Below are 15,506 nucleotides of genomic sequence, written 5' to 3'. Positions count from 1 at the left end.
ATATCGTTGCTATAGTTACACAATCAACATTCTAACAATAAGATACAAAACATTTATATAATAATAACTTCTTAAAAATATATATAACTTCTTCTTCTAACCTATATAAAATAATTAAATAGTTGGCTAGTTTATAACACCTTTGATTAAAATATCTAAATGGTGCAGGTAAAGAATAATACATGCATGCCGAATAATACATGTTGTCGTTCTAATATCTTGAAATAAATAAAAGATAATCAAAAAGTGGAACAAGTTCTCGCTAGACAATATTATTTTACATGTGATACCGTTATCAGGACTCATTTATCTGCTTTCGATTTCAAGCCATTTAGAAAATCGTCATTTATTTTCACGTTTCTAAATGCCTACAAACGGCAAGCTACTAAGTGATTCGTGATCAGGAAAAATAATATTATCTAGCGCGCTCTTGTTCCATATTTCGATTATCTTTTATCGATTTGAAGATATCACATAATTACTGTAAAATTAGCGGTATTTTAATTTCGCAGTGATTAGGCCTCTTAAGGAGGTCAGTCCGCACGTCACTTCTGGGATACGCCCTAACCTTTTTCTCACCTCACATTCTTTATTCGATCCATATTTAATTTGGCAATTGTTTTTACAACCGGCTGCCAACGTGACGTCAACTCCCGACCTGGAGGAGCAGAGTTTTGTGTTGGGGTTTTCTCCTCTAAAACTAAAACTAAAATTTAAACAACTACTGTTACAATTACAAAACTACTACTAAAACTTACGAAACTGCTACTAAATTTACTGATCTACTATTGAAAATTGCCGAAATTGGAGCGAGAAAGCTTGATGTGGTTGGCCCGTACCTTTTATTAAATTTGATCAGATTATAGTAGGATGGATTTAGACTTCCAAACTATGCTATACGTAAGTGTTGAAAGTCCTACAGAATGGTTATGTCCGTCTGTCTATCTGTCTGTCCCTTTGTCTATAGGCAAGTATAGGGGCGGATCCAGGACCGACTTCTGGGGAGGGCGGTGGGTTGTCATAATGCTAGTTTTAAGGGCTCCAAACTATGGAATGGATTTTATTTATATATATAAAACAAGAAAGTTCCCTCTTCTGGGGGAGGGCGATCGCCCCCTCCGGATCCGCCCCTGGGCAAGCATTAGAGCAAGAACAGTAGAGATATAGCTTCTTGGAAATTATATAGCGTCCCATGAATAGGTTCCATCTCACCCATTAACTCTCTACTCAAACCGGAAGTGGTGGAAATTAACCATTTCCGGTTTCAATGTTGATCGCCATAGAACAAAAACGATAAGATATAGCGACAAAAGGGTTATTGAAATGCATTGAATGTCTAAAGAAAACAATTTTCACCCGAATCTCTACTAAAACCGGAATTGATAGAATTTGCTACTACGTTGGTTTTTGATATTGTTCTCCATAGAGCTAAAACCGTAAGAGACAGCCAGTAATGGTGTTTTGATATGGATTCAGCGTCTGAGAAACAGTTTCTGTCTTTGGTCTTATTCAGTGTTGCCAGATTTGTCTACAAGTAGCGGATTGGGCGATTTTTAAATTTCCTCGCGATTTAAATTGGACGACACGCTACTTTTTGGTCTACTATTAATTATCTACAGGCTATGACTCTTAAGCATATGCTGCCCTTTTTTTATTTTTATATATGATATCACGAATTATTAGGTTTATATAATACACTAAAAGCTCTGTTTATTGAGCATTCTATTCACAATGAATAATAAATAGTTTTAATAGAACTAACTTATTCGATAGTAGATCGATTCTTGTTTTAATACTTTTTTAAATCTACAGATCTGATAACACTAGATTTTTGTTAAGTTTGCGCTGTTGCAGTATCACTGACCATGTTTCTGTCTCAGTTTATTCCTGGGCTTACAGTTATGGAGAGCTGCGTAAACATGAGCATCGCAAATTTAAATATGTTATTGTATTGTCCATGTTAACATAATGCGTAAGTGGAGTTACAAGAAATCTTCGAAAATTCATGACTCCCAGATGAAGAATTTAGCAAATCAATTAAACAGTGAATAAACATATTTTAAACGTTGTAAAGAAATGAAATGAAATGAAATTTTTGAGTTTTACGTCCCACGGTTATGCCGGTTAGGCTAAAGGAGACGGTGATTATGAGAAATGAATGAAATGGTGGAATGAAGAAAGTGGAAGGAAACGGGAGAACCCCGAGAAAACCCACGCACACGGTGTTTGTCCACCACAAAGTTCACTTGGCGGGAGCAGGGTTTGAACCCGGGACCCCAAGCACGAGAGTTGAACGCTCTACCACTGAGCCACCGCGGCCCCTAAACCCTGTAAAGAGTATTTCAGGGACAACAAAACTCAATTCAGAAAACATGTATCCTTGAAAATCAGAAAATTGCCCACCTTATACTTTTACCGCCTGCCCAGTTCATTGCACACTCCAGTTTTATTGCAGCTGACGAAGTATGGAGTTTGCCCTAACACACCATCACCTATAGTCCGAAACTGCGGTCGCCGCCTGACCATTGCCAACTCTGGTATTTGACATTTTAATGTTTGGGCTACAAATAGTTGAAATCCGCTATTCCTGGAACACAAGCTCGCTACTTTTTAATTTTCAGATCTGGCAACATTTGTCTTATCCTTCTATTGCCATCACAAGTTATGGATGTACTACTTTCAGTGTTAATACTGAATTCACATACTTTAGATGTAACAAAACTTACTTGTTTTTTTGTTGTTTTTTTAAACTCCCCTCCAACATTGATTTGGCTCATTCCACACATTTAAGGTAAAGGCAAGAGCTGGAAAAGGAATTTATTTTGTTACAAACTTTTGTTTTTGATGTACGAATAATACATACTGTAATAATGCAACCTTACGTGATGTAACTCATAATTCTGACCAGGATATTTCTTCTTCCGGTTGAGAGACGCGGCGTGTAGTAAATCTTGGGAAAATCCTTACAATGATGTTCGCTATTTGTGTCAGTCGTTCGTGCAAGTAAACACTAGAACAAGTCTCGGTCTTTCGAGAGAAACACTACTTTTTTTTTTTCAGGCTTTAAATTCAACAACGTCTTAAATCCTAAACTACACGGAGAAAAAACTCGTATTCGGCGTACGTGAAAACGTAGGTTATATGTGTAGCAGTGGCGGCTAATGCTAGTGTTGCAGCGTTGCGCAACGACTAAAGACCAAAAAAAAAATAAATAAATAAATAAATAAATAAAAATAAAAAAAATAAAAATCATTAGCCGTAGTAGTAAAGAACAGAAAAATAATATTTCTAATACTCCCATATACAAGGTGTTTCACAACAACACCGACAACGTTTGGGAAGTGATTCCTGACACCAAGATAAGACGACTGAACTTTAAAGATCCATAGCTCCAAAACTATGGGACTTACCGTAGTCGGATCAAGACTTCACTTAGGAACTAATTTGTGCCCTATCCAAAAATACTTGTTTCAGAATTCTAAGGTACTCACGCAACAAGTTTTATAGAGGCAGTTTGGCTACGAGCACATAACTTGAAGTACTCACAAACTACGTCTATAAATATTATTGCGGAAGTACCGCAGGATTCTGAAACATTGATATTTGGATAGAGCACATACTAGTTCCTAAATAAAGTCTTGACCCGACTCCGGTAGGTTCCATAGTATTGGAGTTGTAGACCTTTAAAAATCTTTTTTTTTTTCATGTTTTCGGCAGCCTATAACTCCGAAAGGAAGCATTTGTGTTGATGTATACTTTTCGTCTTATCTGGGTGTCAGGAATCACCTCCCAAACATTCTCGGTGTTGTTTTGAAACACCCTGTATACTTTATTTACATCTATAACTGTAAAATCCATTAATCCGTTTTAAAAAGCGAAAAACAATCCGTCACAGTCTCTAATTTGTATTGTGCCGCAGCGAGCAAATCGGTCAGACCTCCACAAAAAAGCAAAATAACTTTCTTGGTTACCTTTATATATGCAATTCTTAACAGTGTGATTTAAAACGGACACAGTAAACCAAATAATAGTGGAAAGTTAATTAGCTTTATTTCTCTTATATTTATAGTATTTAGTAACTCGTAAGATAGGGGCAATCTTACATGATGCATTGAAATTCAAGAATCCATTCGATTTCGATCAGAGTAATTCATCCGACCATTCATTTTCAGCACCTATTGCTTAACACAGTATCTGAATCACACATGCTCCTACCGACAATCCAACCCTGGCATCCCATGACGAAGACGCGTTTGGAAACCATATATCCATGAGAAATCTCTAAAACATGTATAAAGCTCCCAGGAAGACCGGACAGAACCCCTTGTGAGCGTTTCCATCTTAATGCTACCACACATAACAACAATGGATTATTCTTTACTTATTGATATTTTATATATATACAATAGACTCCCGAGAATCCGGTTCGCGACTATCCGGAATAGATTTTTTTAAGTTCAGTTGATTTTGAATTTAACGCGCCTTTCAGCAGCGAGGCTACTAATTAAGGTGGAATCCGAACTACATGAGCTCCCGCCAGGAATCGAACCCGGGTTTCCCACTAGTTTTATTTTATCGTACTTAAATGAGGAAAGTAAGGCGTTGCAATGGCAACATTGCCAACACATTGGAAGCGGGCGGCATATTTGTGGATCCCAAACGTTTCAGGTATCCTCTGATCTTATTGGCCAATACAGATAGGGCATCAAGAGTCATTACATACATATAGCAGAAAGCAAACACTAGCTGCTGTCGGCCCTCGTAGCCGGGCGGGCTAGTAGTGGAAGTTGCTTTTGATGTGGATTCAAACCCGGCTAGGGATGCGCACGAGTCGAGTCGAGTCGAAATTAAACCTGTCTCGACTCGAAAACATGTTTCTGTCTCGACTCGACTCGAATTCGAGACGAGACGTTTCGAAATTCGAGTCGAGACAAAAAAATATACACACATCAGCCAGAACATTATGACTACCTACCTAATTGTCAGTATGTCCACCTTTGGCACGGATAACAACGGCGATGCGTCTTGGCATGGACGCAATGATCCTTCTTAGGTCGCTGGAGAGAGTTCACACCACGTGTGCACACACAGGTCACCTAATTCCGGGGAAGTGGCAATGTGCTCTGACGTCACGTTCAATCACATCCCAGATATGTTCGATTGGGTCCAGGTCCGGGGAGTTGGAGGGCCAGCACATCACTTGGAATTCGCCCCTGTGTTCCTCGAACCACTCCATCACATTCCTGGCCATACGTGCCGACTTGAAGAAAATATTGGGAAAAAGCAATGAAAATCGTCATATTCATCCGTTTTCTATCAACTGTTTGATGAAGTTTCCTCTTCTCCCCTCCCCTAGATCTTAGTTCGCCACTCCTCTTCATCCGCTCCGCTGCGAAATTCACGACCTAAATCAATTTTGCCTAAAGCCAATGAAACAAATTCAAGTTCAAAATTTGGGAACTTCACTGCAACTTAAACGCACCACATTGATCTCTTGTCATATCAGTGCTGCCAGAGTGTTGATTGAAGCTTCAGTGCTTTATTAAACACAGTTTTCAAAACGGCGTTTTCTATTCAATAAGAAGGCTGTCCCTAATATTTAATTAAAGGCATGACGATTCTTATGACAGAAATTCTTGCTCCTCTTTGTTAATTTTTCCTCGACTGGATTATATTGGAGGGACGAGGACCCCACCTTTAGATATTGGGGGCCTAAAATGTCCTGCCCTTTCAAAGTCGGTGCCTATCTTCTTGGCCTCGTGACATGGTGCATTATCTTGCCAAAAAAGGCCATTACCGCTGGGAAACATGGTCGTCGTGGAGGGGTGTACATAGTCTGCAAGCAGTGTGCGATACGCCTCGGCCGTCAAGGTGCCTTGCTCGAGCTCCACTAGACACATGGATGCTCACGTGAATGTTCCCCAGAGCATAATTAAGCCGCCGCCAGCTTGCCTCCGTCCCTCAGTACAGGTGTCAGGGAGCTGTTCCCTTGGAACACGACGGATTCGCACCCTCCCATCTCATTCAGAGAATTTATAAAGTTCACTTTATCGCAATAATTTTATACAAACTAGATAACCTATTATTATTATTATTATTATTATTATTATTATTATTATTATTATTATTATTATTATTATTATTATTATTATTATTATTATTATTATTATATTTGAAGTACAATCAAATATCACGACATTAATTATTAGTTTTAATTAACTGAATTGAGCTGCAAATTAAATCTTGATCTCGAAAGATTAACTACTAAGTTTATGCGTTCTGTACCTTTCTAAAGTAATACATGCTGGAATTGGTTTCAAGGCTGTTTCTGAGTGAAAATTTTCTTCATAATAATATTAAAAATTATAGAAAGGTTTTCGAGACATTCGAGTCGAGTCGAGATTTTTACGAGCAGTCTCGACTCGAAAATTCGAGTCGAGAAATATGTTTTTTTCGACTCGTCTCGAATTTTACAAAGTGTGTCTCGACTCGTTCGCATCTCTAAACTCGGCTCAAGGAAAGTTGTTTTTTTATTTTTTTAATTTTCATGATAGTTTTTTTCATTAAAATAAGCGTGCAGTTTTACTATACGGATTCATAGTATAAGTAGTAGTAGTAGCAGCAGCAGTAATAGTAGTAGTAGTAGGAGTAGGAGTAGGAACGGGTTAGAAGACCCGCAGGGGTTAGTTGGGTTCTGTTCTTAACATCAAATGGGCAAATTAAATACGCTCAAATTTTTCTGTACATTTTACGTGTCCAACTTAAAACAGTGGCTAGCGCTTGAAAAAAATACAGGGTAGCGCACAAATACGTTTCGGATCTGCAAAAATGCAAGCGGGCGTCTGCTACGATCCTCCTACGTGTCGTTTGTAAAATATAAGTTGTGACAGGAGAGCAGCGTTTTGCTCCTTATTCATTGTTTCGACAGCAGTGTGACCATCGCTAATACTTTTTTGTAATATTTTAGTGTGCTAGTACGTTCACCAAAAACTCTAGTATTTTTCTTCTCTTCTTTTGTCATAAATACATTGGTAGAGAGCAAGGAATATCATGAAAATTTGGCAATGTACGAAAATTTCACTCTTCCTTATAACTTTTTTCTGCCTTTTTTTTTCAACAGTGGTATTTACAATAGCGGAAGTGACACATAGGTGCCGTCCGGTCGCCTCCTATAACTAATAAATGACCACATTAAATAATATTACATATTTGGTGATCCGTTTAAACAGTAGGCTATTAAGGAATTAAAACTCGATTTCCTCAATAAGCCCATTTTATGATAGTTCTTGTTTTCTCCTGACATCCTCTATATTTGTCATACTTATGTTACTTTAGTGGTTGTACTGTACAATGAGTTCTAATACGACAATTAAGTACAGATTCCGCCAGGAGTTTTAGTTTGGGGGGTGTAAAGTCAAAATTGGGAGGTGTAAGTGGTTTACACGGTTTGTATCGAATGTTGACTGTAAAAAATTTAAAGTTGAGGATTCTTTCAAAAATGTGAAGGGTCACTCACCACTCACACTGGATGGGGAGCTACCGGAAACCTTCTAATAAGATATTAATATCGTAAAATGTCATCAATAGGGTGAAATAGGAGCAGATAAAATTTTAGTACTTATTATCCAGATCTAGTACTTTTTTCTGCATAGGTTAATACGATATATTTTTGCTGGATGGTCACACTGTTCGTCAGTGAGTAACGAACCTCAATACAGTACACTTGCTGCTGTTCCTGATTATAACTGTACAGTATATACATTATAACTAGGGATGCGCACGAGACAAGATTTGTGGCTGCCTCGTCTCGAAAATGTGCTGTAAAAGTGATATCTCGACTCGAAAACTGTATATTTCTCTATTGGAAGAGCAGTGTCTCGACTCAAATTTTGTCAGGAAAATCCTGTCTTGACTCGTCTCGTGCGCATCCCTAATTATAACTGTATGAAAACCTTGTCTTCTGGTTTTGGTGGGGCAAAGAAATGATTCATAGAACTCCGGTCTATCAGACTTTTTTGTTATCCGGAGTGCCCTTACGCCACAGTAGACCGATACTCGGGTAGTGTATTAAAATGCTAGAAAAGTTCATATGTTTGTGGCCAATCCTTTCGACAATGAGATCTCGAAAACCACAAGTACTAGAAACGTATCGATTTCGCTGGTCGATTCCAAATTTTGTGTAGATTTGCCACTTCTCATTCAAATTTTCAAAAAAAAAAAAAAAATGTCTATTTTTTCTATTCCACATTTTAAGCGCCGTTTTGGCCCTATTAAGATCTATTCCACTTTATTTACAATTTCAAGGAAGGTAATCTTCTGGCTGTCTGAGTATCGAGTGCGCAGACTATCGACCTGTGCAAATATTGTATGAATTTAGCGTGTGTGGTAACTATATTATATATAGTGTCGTGTGAAATTAGTGCATATTAAATTGTATTCTGTATCCATTATGTTTTGTATAGTTTATATTATCTGAAACAAATTTTAGTGCATATTAAATTGTAAATAATTGCGTATTTAGTGCTTTGTGAAGCGACAATTCATGATGCTTGCAGTAGTTCTGCGATAAAACATGAGCCCGGGACAGCGTTACGAAGTGGTGAGAAGCGTTGCATTTTGAATATCTTCCATGCTTTAAGAGAACAACACCCTAATTTAACTGTTGAAGAATTCGCCGACATGACTGGGAAACAGACAAGTTTAGGAAAGGCAACTAACTGTTTATAGAAGTAGGCGGGAGGCTAAATTTAATGAAAATAAATTAAGAAGTCCCAAAAATACGCGTACAAGTATTTCCCCTCTCGGAAAACTATGACGACTTCACGAAATCGGCAATTCGATCAAAGGTTCATCAGGTCTTTTTCCGTAATGAATTGCCAACGTTAAATAAAATTCTGATAGCTATAAATACCGATGATGAACTGCCCTGCTTTTCTCACTCAACTCTCCATAGACTGTTGAAAATAATGAAATTCAAGTATGTATAGCACCCATTAATTGCATTGACCTCCAGACAAGAGTTCTGTGAGAACTAAAAAGTTTTGTTGGAGCCGTGGTGGCTCCGTGGTAGAGCGTTCACCTATGGGGCATAAGGCCCTGGTTCGATCCCAGCTCGTGCTTAGTGGGCTTTGTGGTGGACAAGCACTGTTTTTGCAGATTTTCTCGGAGTTCTCCTGTTTCCTCCTACTTTTTTCTTTGCACTGTTTCATTCATTGTCATCACAGTCTCCTTTAGCCTACCCGGCATAACTGCGATACGTAAAACTCAAAGATTTAATTTCATTTCCAAACATCTGTTACTCTCCCTCCCCCTCAACGGTCGTCAGGACTGTTGACAACTCCGTTTTTATTAAAATAGTCAAGTAACAATTCAAAAGTCAGTTTCCTCTATTATCAATTGGCTAAACTCAAGGCCAACGAAAGGGCCGGGTGAGGATTGCAACCACACAAGGCGCCAAATTTTAGGGGCGTCAAATTCACTATGATGGTTAAGCTCCAATATTATAATTTTGCTTGAAACGACAGACTCAGACATGGGCCTGTTCAAATTACGTAGCATCTGTAGTTACTATTTCGTGTCAGGCTTCAATCAATCTGGGATTGTTTTTCTAAGTCCACCATAACAAATTTTCCCCCTTAATAAACTCAGAAGACTTCAATGTTGATGAATCTTGTATGTATGATGCTTTACCGTAAATTTATCGCCGCGTATTAATAAACAACAAACAAAAAAAGATACTTTGCCACCATCACATCAGGTGTACGTACGAAGAGAAAAACGTAGGAAAATGATTTCATTGAAAAATAATCAATAGAAACCAGGGCATTTGCTTCCTGAGTTGAGGCGCCCGGGGCGAGACGCATTTATTCACTATTATCAGTGTGTATACATATGGTTATTTTTCTTCTGGTTCTTTTTAATGTAAGAACACATGTATATAAGAGAGGAAACAAGAAGTGTGTTATTATTATTATTATTATTATTATTATTATTATTATTATTATTATTATTATTATTATTATTATTATTATTATTATTATTTCAGGTTCTATTGTTATTGTCTTAACGCACTAATAATTTACCCATACATACGTATTGTACTTGGTTTCCGATTTTATATTATGAAATTCATGTATCAAAGCAGTAAATACCAATTCAATTACCAACCCTGACATCCCTTGCCATTCCAACATTATGTCATAACCCCGACTGCCAAAAAAGAAGGAAAATAAACAATACAACTGTTCAATAAAATTTCCATTAAAATGACACATGTGCTACTTACTCACTAATGCAGGTAAATGTCGTTAAGTGTTTTAAAATACTCAATGTTATTATGAAAGTTGTAATTTATTATTTAGGCCTAGACATATTTAAATACACTCTATACCTCCGTGTGCGGGGGCTGATGGTGGAAGACGGAACACCAACATTCACCTGTACTTGAGCGTGGTGGGGGAAAAAACTTCTTCTTTTTCCTATCCTTTTATGTGAAACAGAGAATAGTTTAATATTGCAACTAGGTTGATACCCTTGTGAAAGGCAACCAGTATAGGAGATATGTATAGCGGGTTGATGGACATTTCAGGCGCTTTTCCTTTAAATGACAAAACCTTTGCAAGCTCGCAACTTCAGAGGCTTGTGGACCCACAATGACGTGTACTCGGATATGGAATTATAAGAAAAAATATTTGCATTTGGTATCACCAATTACTTATCCAAATTTGCCACAAACTCACAACAACATTCTATATATTAAAATACTATATTTATATGTTTGTCTATAGCTATTCAGTCCCTTTGAGAGTCTATCTGTCCTTTACTTGTGTTCGTAAAGGAACTTGCACACATATAGAGAGAAGTGGGAAGGGCATTCACGCTCATATTAGAACTGTGCGCTGTGTAAATAGCGCAGGTTCAGCTAGTAATTATTTATTTGACTTACAAATATAAAACTTACATATTTAAAACAATTTAAAATGTTCAAAAATATTCATCCATTCCCTATATGCTTAAAAAAAAAAAACTTACGTAGGCCTAAACATACATCAAGTACTTGTAAATTCTGAAATTGCAAAGTACATTTAAAAATATATTATTTTTTCCTTCATAATACTTTGTGTATCTGCATCACAAAAATTCCTCGAAACTGTACGGCCAAGTTCTCTCGGCTTTGAAACAATATGAATCACTTTCTCTCTCTGTCCAGGGAGAAGAACAAATAATTCCAACCTTGCTTGTGAACAGTGCGCGTCAGTACAAAACCTAAAGGCTTCATCCTATTTCCTCCATTCCCACCTGCTGTAGAGGCAAGGACACCTATTTCTTTGTAACTTTGGGGGGGGGGGGCGCATTCATAAAAAATACACATAACACTACATATAACAATAAAAATTACATATAAAAAGTACATACTCATAAAAATACATGGGGTCCCATATGAGTATTGGGAGCCCGACCCCACAGAATCGGTGCCCTTGCAAAGAAGTGAAGTTTTATATTAGCCATGGTCAGATTTGATTACATTAAACAGAACACCGTGCGTTTAAAATACTATTCTTTGAGCAGATAGACGCTAGAAAGAGCCAAGCCAGACACATGAACAAAGAGTAACAACAAGTACCATGACAGACTACTACACTGTGTTGCAAAATCTCTCACGGATATCAATCGGGGCTGCAGAGACCATATGAAAGTGACTTTTTTTTATGTTCCTTATTCATATACAGGAATAAATGTTCATAGTATTGTTTTATATATTAATTGGGAATTCGTATTAATATATTATTCGAATTTTATATATTATTTGTATTAATTGGGAAGGGACGTGAATTCGAGACCATTATAGAACCATCATTTCACGTTTTTACTAAGTATGTGCCTGCCAAACTTCGCATTAGTTCTCATTGCAAATGTTGATATTTTAATAGCTAGCTATGTAATTTTGCCTTGTGTTGTACTTGTGACATTGTATATTTGATGATCTGGCACTGGGAAAGAAACAATGAAATTACATCGTGGGAAAATTTTGATAATATCGTGGGAATGAGAAAAGTACTGGGCTGGTACTACTGCTATGAGCAACAGTGTTGCCAGAACTACTGATTTTGCAGGGGATCTGCTTTTTCTACATTCTACTGATCTACTGCGCAAGAAAATGAAAAGTGAACAATCTCCAGCTTTTTCTCTACTTCGAGAAGTTAAAGAAATATATTATTATTAATATTGAATTTTCATATTTTTCTATTATTAATATTGAATTTTCATATTTTTCCTTACATAAAAAGGAAATTTCTCTGTATGCATACACAAAGCTTCGTAGAACAAATAGTTCTAGAGGTTTGCTGTATATAATATGAGTACAAGGATACAAATATACGTCATTTTGTATATGCATGATGGTCAAGGCCGCCGATCCTGGGGGCCGAGGGAGCCCGGCTCCCTCCCCCAAAGCTCATGTGAGCCCCCGTATTGTATTTATGAAAATACAATATTTGGTATAATTTGAATGCAATTTGTCTTAAAATCCTCATATATGCCTTCTACATCTGAATGGGCCCACCTAAATTTACAAAGAAATCGGCGCCTTGATGGTAGTTGGCGATCTTTATGACTTACTGTAAGATTTATGAGTATGTGTTGTTTTAGATTGGGACTTGGGTTGGAAGAGTGAGTGTAGGACAAAATCCAAGCGGACAAAATCCAAGCTAAATTCTGACAAGGCGGACAAAATCCAAGCGGATAAAATCCAAGGAGCAGTATCATGTGCGTAGCTGTGGTATGTGCCTGTGAACACCCTAATTAAATTGTATGTTTGTTTCTTTCTTCAATTGTAATTCATTCTAAAGTTTTATCTGTAATTCTTCAATTTATTGAAATAATATTTCATTTACATTTAAAAAACTGAAAATCCAATAAAATATGTAAGATTGACACAGTAAGAGTGCAGATGAGCTTTAATTACTCATAAAATAGTCTGGGCACTGCTAGGACATGCCCAGGTGAATCCAATTTAGGGTGATCAGAAATATTTTGACTAAAAAGAGTATACTCACATAAATTAACCAGAAAATGAAAGCACTGGCTAATATCAGAGATAACAAATAACAGCAAAGCAGCCCAGTCTTAAAAAGAGTACACTACTTACTTAATTCTATTATATTTATTGAGAATTAAAGTAAAAATAAAATTAAAAAGATATAATTTAGATATAAAAAATACTTCTCTACCCTCAAAGTATCTACTTCAGTTACAATTGTCAAAATAACCAATAATAGATACATTTTCATTTAGTTTGTCTAGACACATTTTCACATTTCGATATTCTAGATAACACTTTTACATTATTTAATTCACACACATTATTACATTATTAAAAATACGCACTTCATATTTCATAATTATTTGTTTCGAAATATACATAAAACACTACCAACAAACAAATCAAGACTTCTGTATGCCACCTCATAAGAATTGAATTAAAATACTTCAATGATTGGTCTCACAATAACATGCTGAGGTCTTAAATGTATTATACTGTATATATATTGAGAAGAAAATACATTTATAATGTATTTGTACACACATAATATTTTTACATACTTTCGTATGGATGGATAAGTAATTAAAACTCGTCTGCACTCTTACTGTGACAATCTTACATGTTTTATTGGATTTTCAGTTCTTTAGAAGTAAATGAAATGTTATTTCAATAAATTGAAGAATTACAGATAAAACTTTAGAATGCACGACAATTGAAGAAAGAAACAAACATACAATTTAATTAGGGTGTTCACAGGAACATATCACAGCTGTGAACATGACACTGTTCCTTGGATTTTATCCGCTTGGATTTTGTCCGCCTTGTCAGAATTTAGCTTGGATTTTGTCCTCTTGGATTTTGTCCGCTTGGATTTTGTCCCCTTGGATTTTATCCGCTTGGATTTTGTCCGCGCCCCTGGAAGAGTAGCTTAGATCACCTCTGCACGATCGTCAGCGAAAAATCGTCTTACATCACGATCACCTGCGAGTGTATCATATAGCTATGCTATCGCTAGGTGCATTATAAGACATTTTCCCACCCCACTTTGGTCTTTCACTACGTCTTACTTCACACACGTATGTATCAAACATCATTATTGTAAAGGGGGTATGAGGGTCTTTGTACCTCAAAAAGATTACCTAGTCATCGGATAAAATTTTCTTTATGAAACCTATCTTGAAGTAATTAAAATTCAAATTTATCTTTTGTATATATTGTTTTATTTTGAAATGAAAGTAATAATGAATTCTGGACTGCTTGTTTTTCCACTGTCCCCTTAAGAATGGCATTTTTTTTTTTGTTTCCCTTGGATTTACACTCAAATTCCGACACTTTATGTGTCTACTGCTTTCTCCTGTTTTTTTTTTTTTTTTATCTTCGAGTCTTCTGCTTTTCTAACTGATCGGTATGGCAACACTGATGAACAGATGATTCCGCATAATCACGACGAGCGCGGGAGGAAGAGGCCTATATTACTTGGAATAAGATTTGGTAATTGTCTTTAGTATAATATATATCTTAAATCGCCTTGGTCATACGTTGGATAGTAAATACATGTCATAATTAAATGTACAGGAGAAAATGAAAAACAGTCTAAACATTAGCAACACCAGTAGGACAGCGTGAGATATTCATAAATAGTACGAAATAATAAGCCAAACGTGAGAGCACATTAGAATTAAAGCCCAGTATATCAATTCAATAAAAAAACAAAAACGTCGTCATGCGCGTGATAGTGACGTAGTTTATTATTATTATTATTATTATTATTATTATTCGTCAGTAAAACTAATAATACAAGAGTAGGAACACCCGCAGGTTTACAATACATAGATCGTTAAATGGCAAAAATGTTTTGCGTTGAATGTTTATTCCTAAGACATTCTGCACACTTGTGTACCTGCTGCATGCCCAAATAATTACCTACAAATTGATATTCCATTGAAACGGTTATTCATGCAGGAACTCCGGAAACAAACCTATCTACTAAGTAAATGAAAGAAACTAACCTAACTTAACTTATTATTATTATTTTGAAAAGCTGGCGAAGCTTAATGGAACGAATGTCAATAAGGAATTGTATATATACTACTCGAGGCAGGGCGAAGCTGGTTGGTCCGCGCAATAGCACGGTAGTGCGTCTGTAGAGAATAGGAGCGAAACGATTATTTGAGCAAAAAATGCACACCAGCCTGTGGTAGATGGCAACTACAAGCAAGAATTTATGTATTTGAGTAATATAGATATATAATTAAAGATCTCAAACGTGCAGTAATAGAGCGTTCACTTCTGGTACGTGGGATCCCTGTTTCGATCCCGGCCTGCACCAAGTGAACTTTGTTGGGGCAAGTACCATATGCATGGGTTCTCCCGTTTCCCTCACTTTATTCCACCGTTATCATCACCGTCTCTTAGGCTCGGTGCATAAGCATGGGATGTTGGAGGGGGGAAAAAAGGAACGTCA

General features: G+C 36.7%; 1 protein-coding gene across 4 annotated transcripts in view; it reads left to right on the top strand.

Moving 5' to 3' along the window:
- LOC145694337 (peroxisomal acyl-coenzyme A oxidase 3-like) overlaps nt 1–15,506 on the top strand; it is a 91,828-nt gene that overhangs the window by 23,925 nt on the left and 52,397 nt on the right. The window contains exon 1 of one of the 4 annotated variants that reach the window (XM_081770455.1): nt 14,432–14,533. The exons of the other annotated variants lie outside the window; for them this stretch is intronic. The gene's annotated coding sequence lies outside the window, so the exon portion shown is untranslated. Of the gene's footprint in view, nt 1–14,431; nt 14,534–15,506 lie in introns of those variants that run through there. 4 annotated transcript variants of the gene reach the window in all.

The sequence above is a fragment of the Thermobia domestica genome, chromosome 9, assembly GCF_964235325.1.
Source record: "Thermobia domestica chromosome 9, izTheDome1.hap1.1, whole genome shotgun sequence".
Classification (NCBI taxonomy): Eukaryota; Metazoa; Arthropoda; class Insecta; order Zygentoma; family Lepismatidae; genus Thermobia; species Thermobia domestica.
Note: the sequence above shows the minus strand (reverse complement) of the source record. Positions and strands in the feature narration are given on the sequence as shown.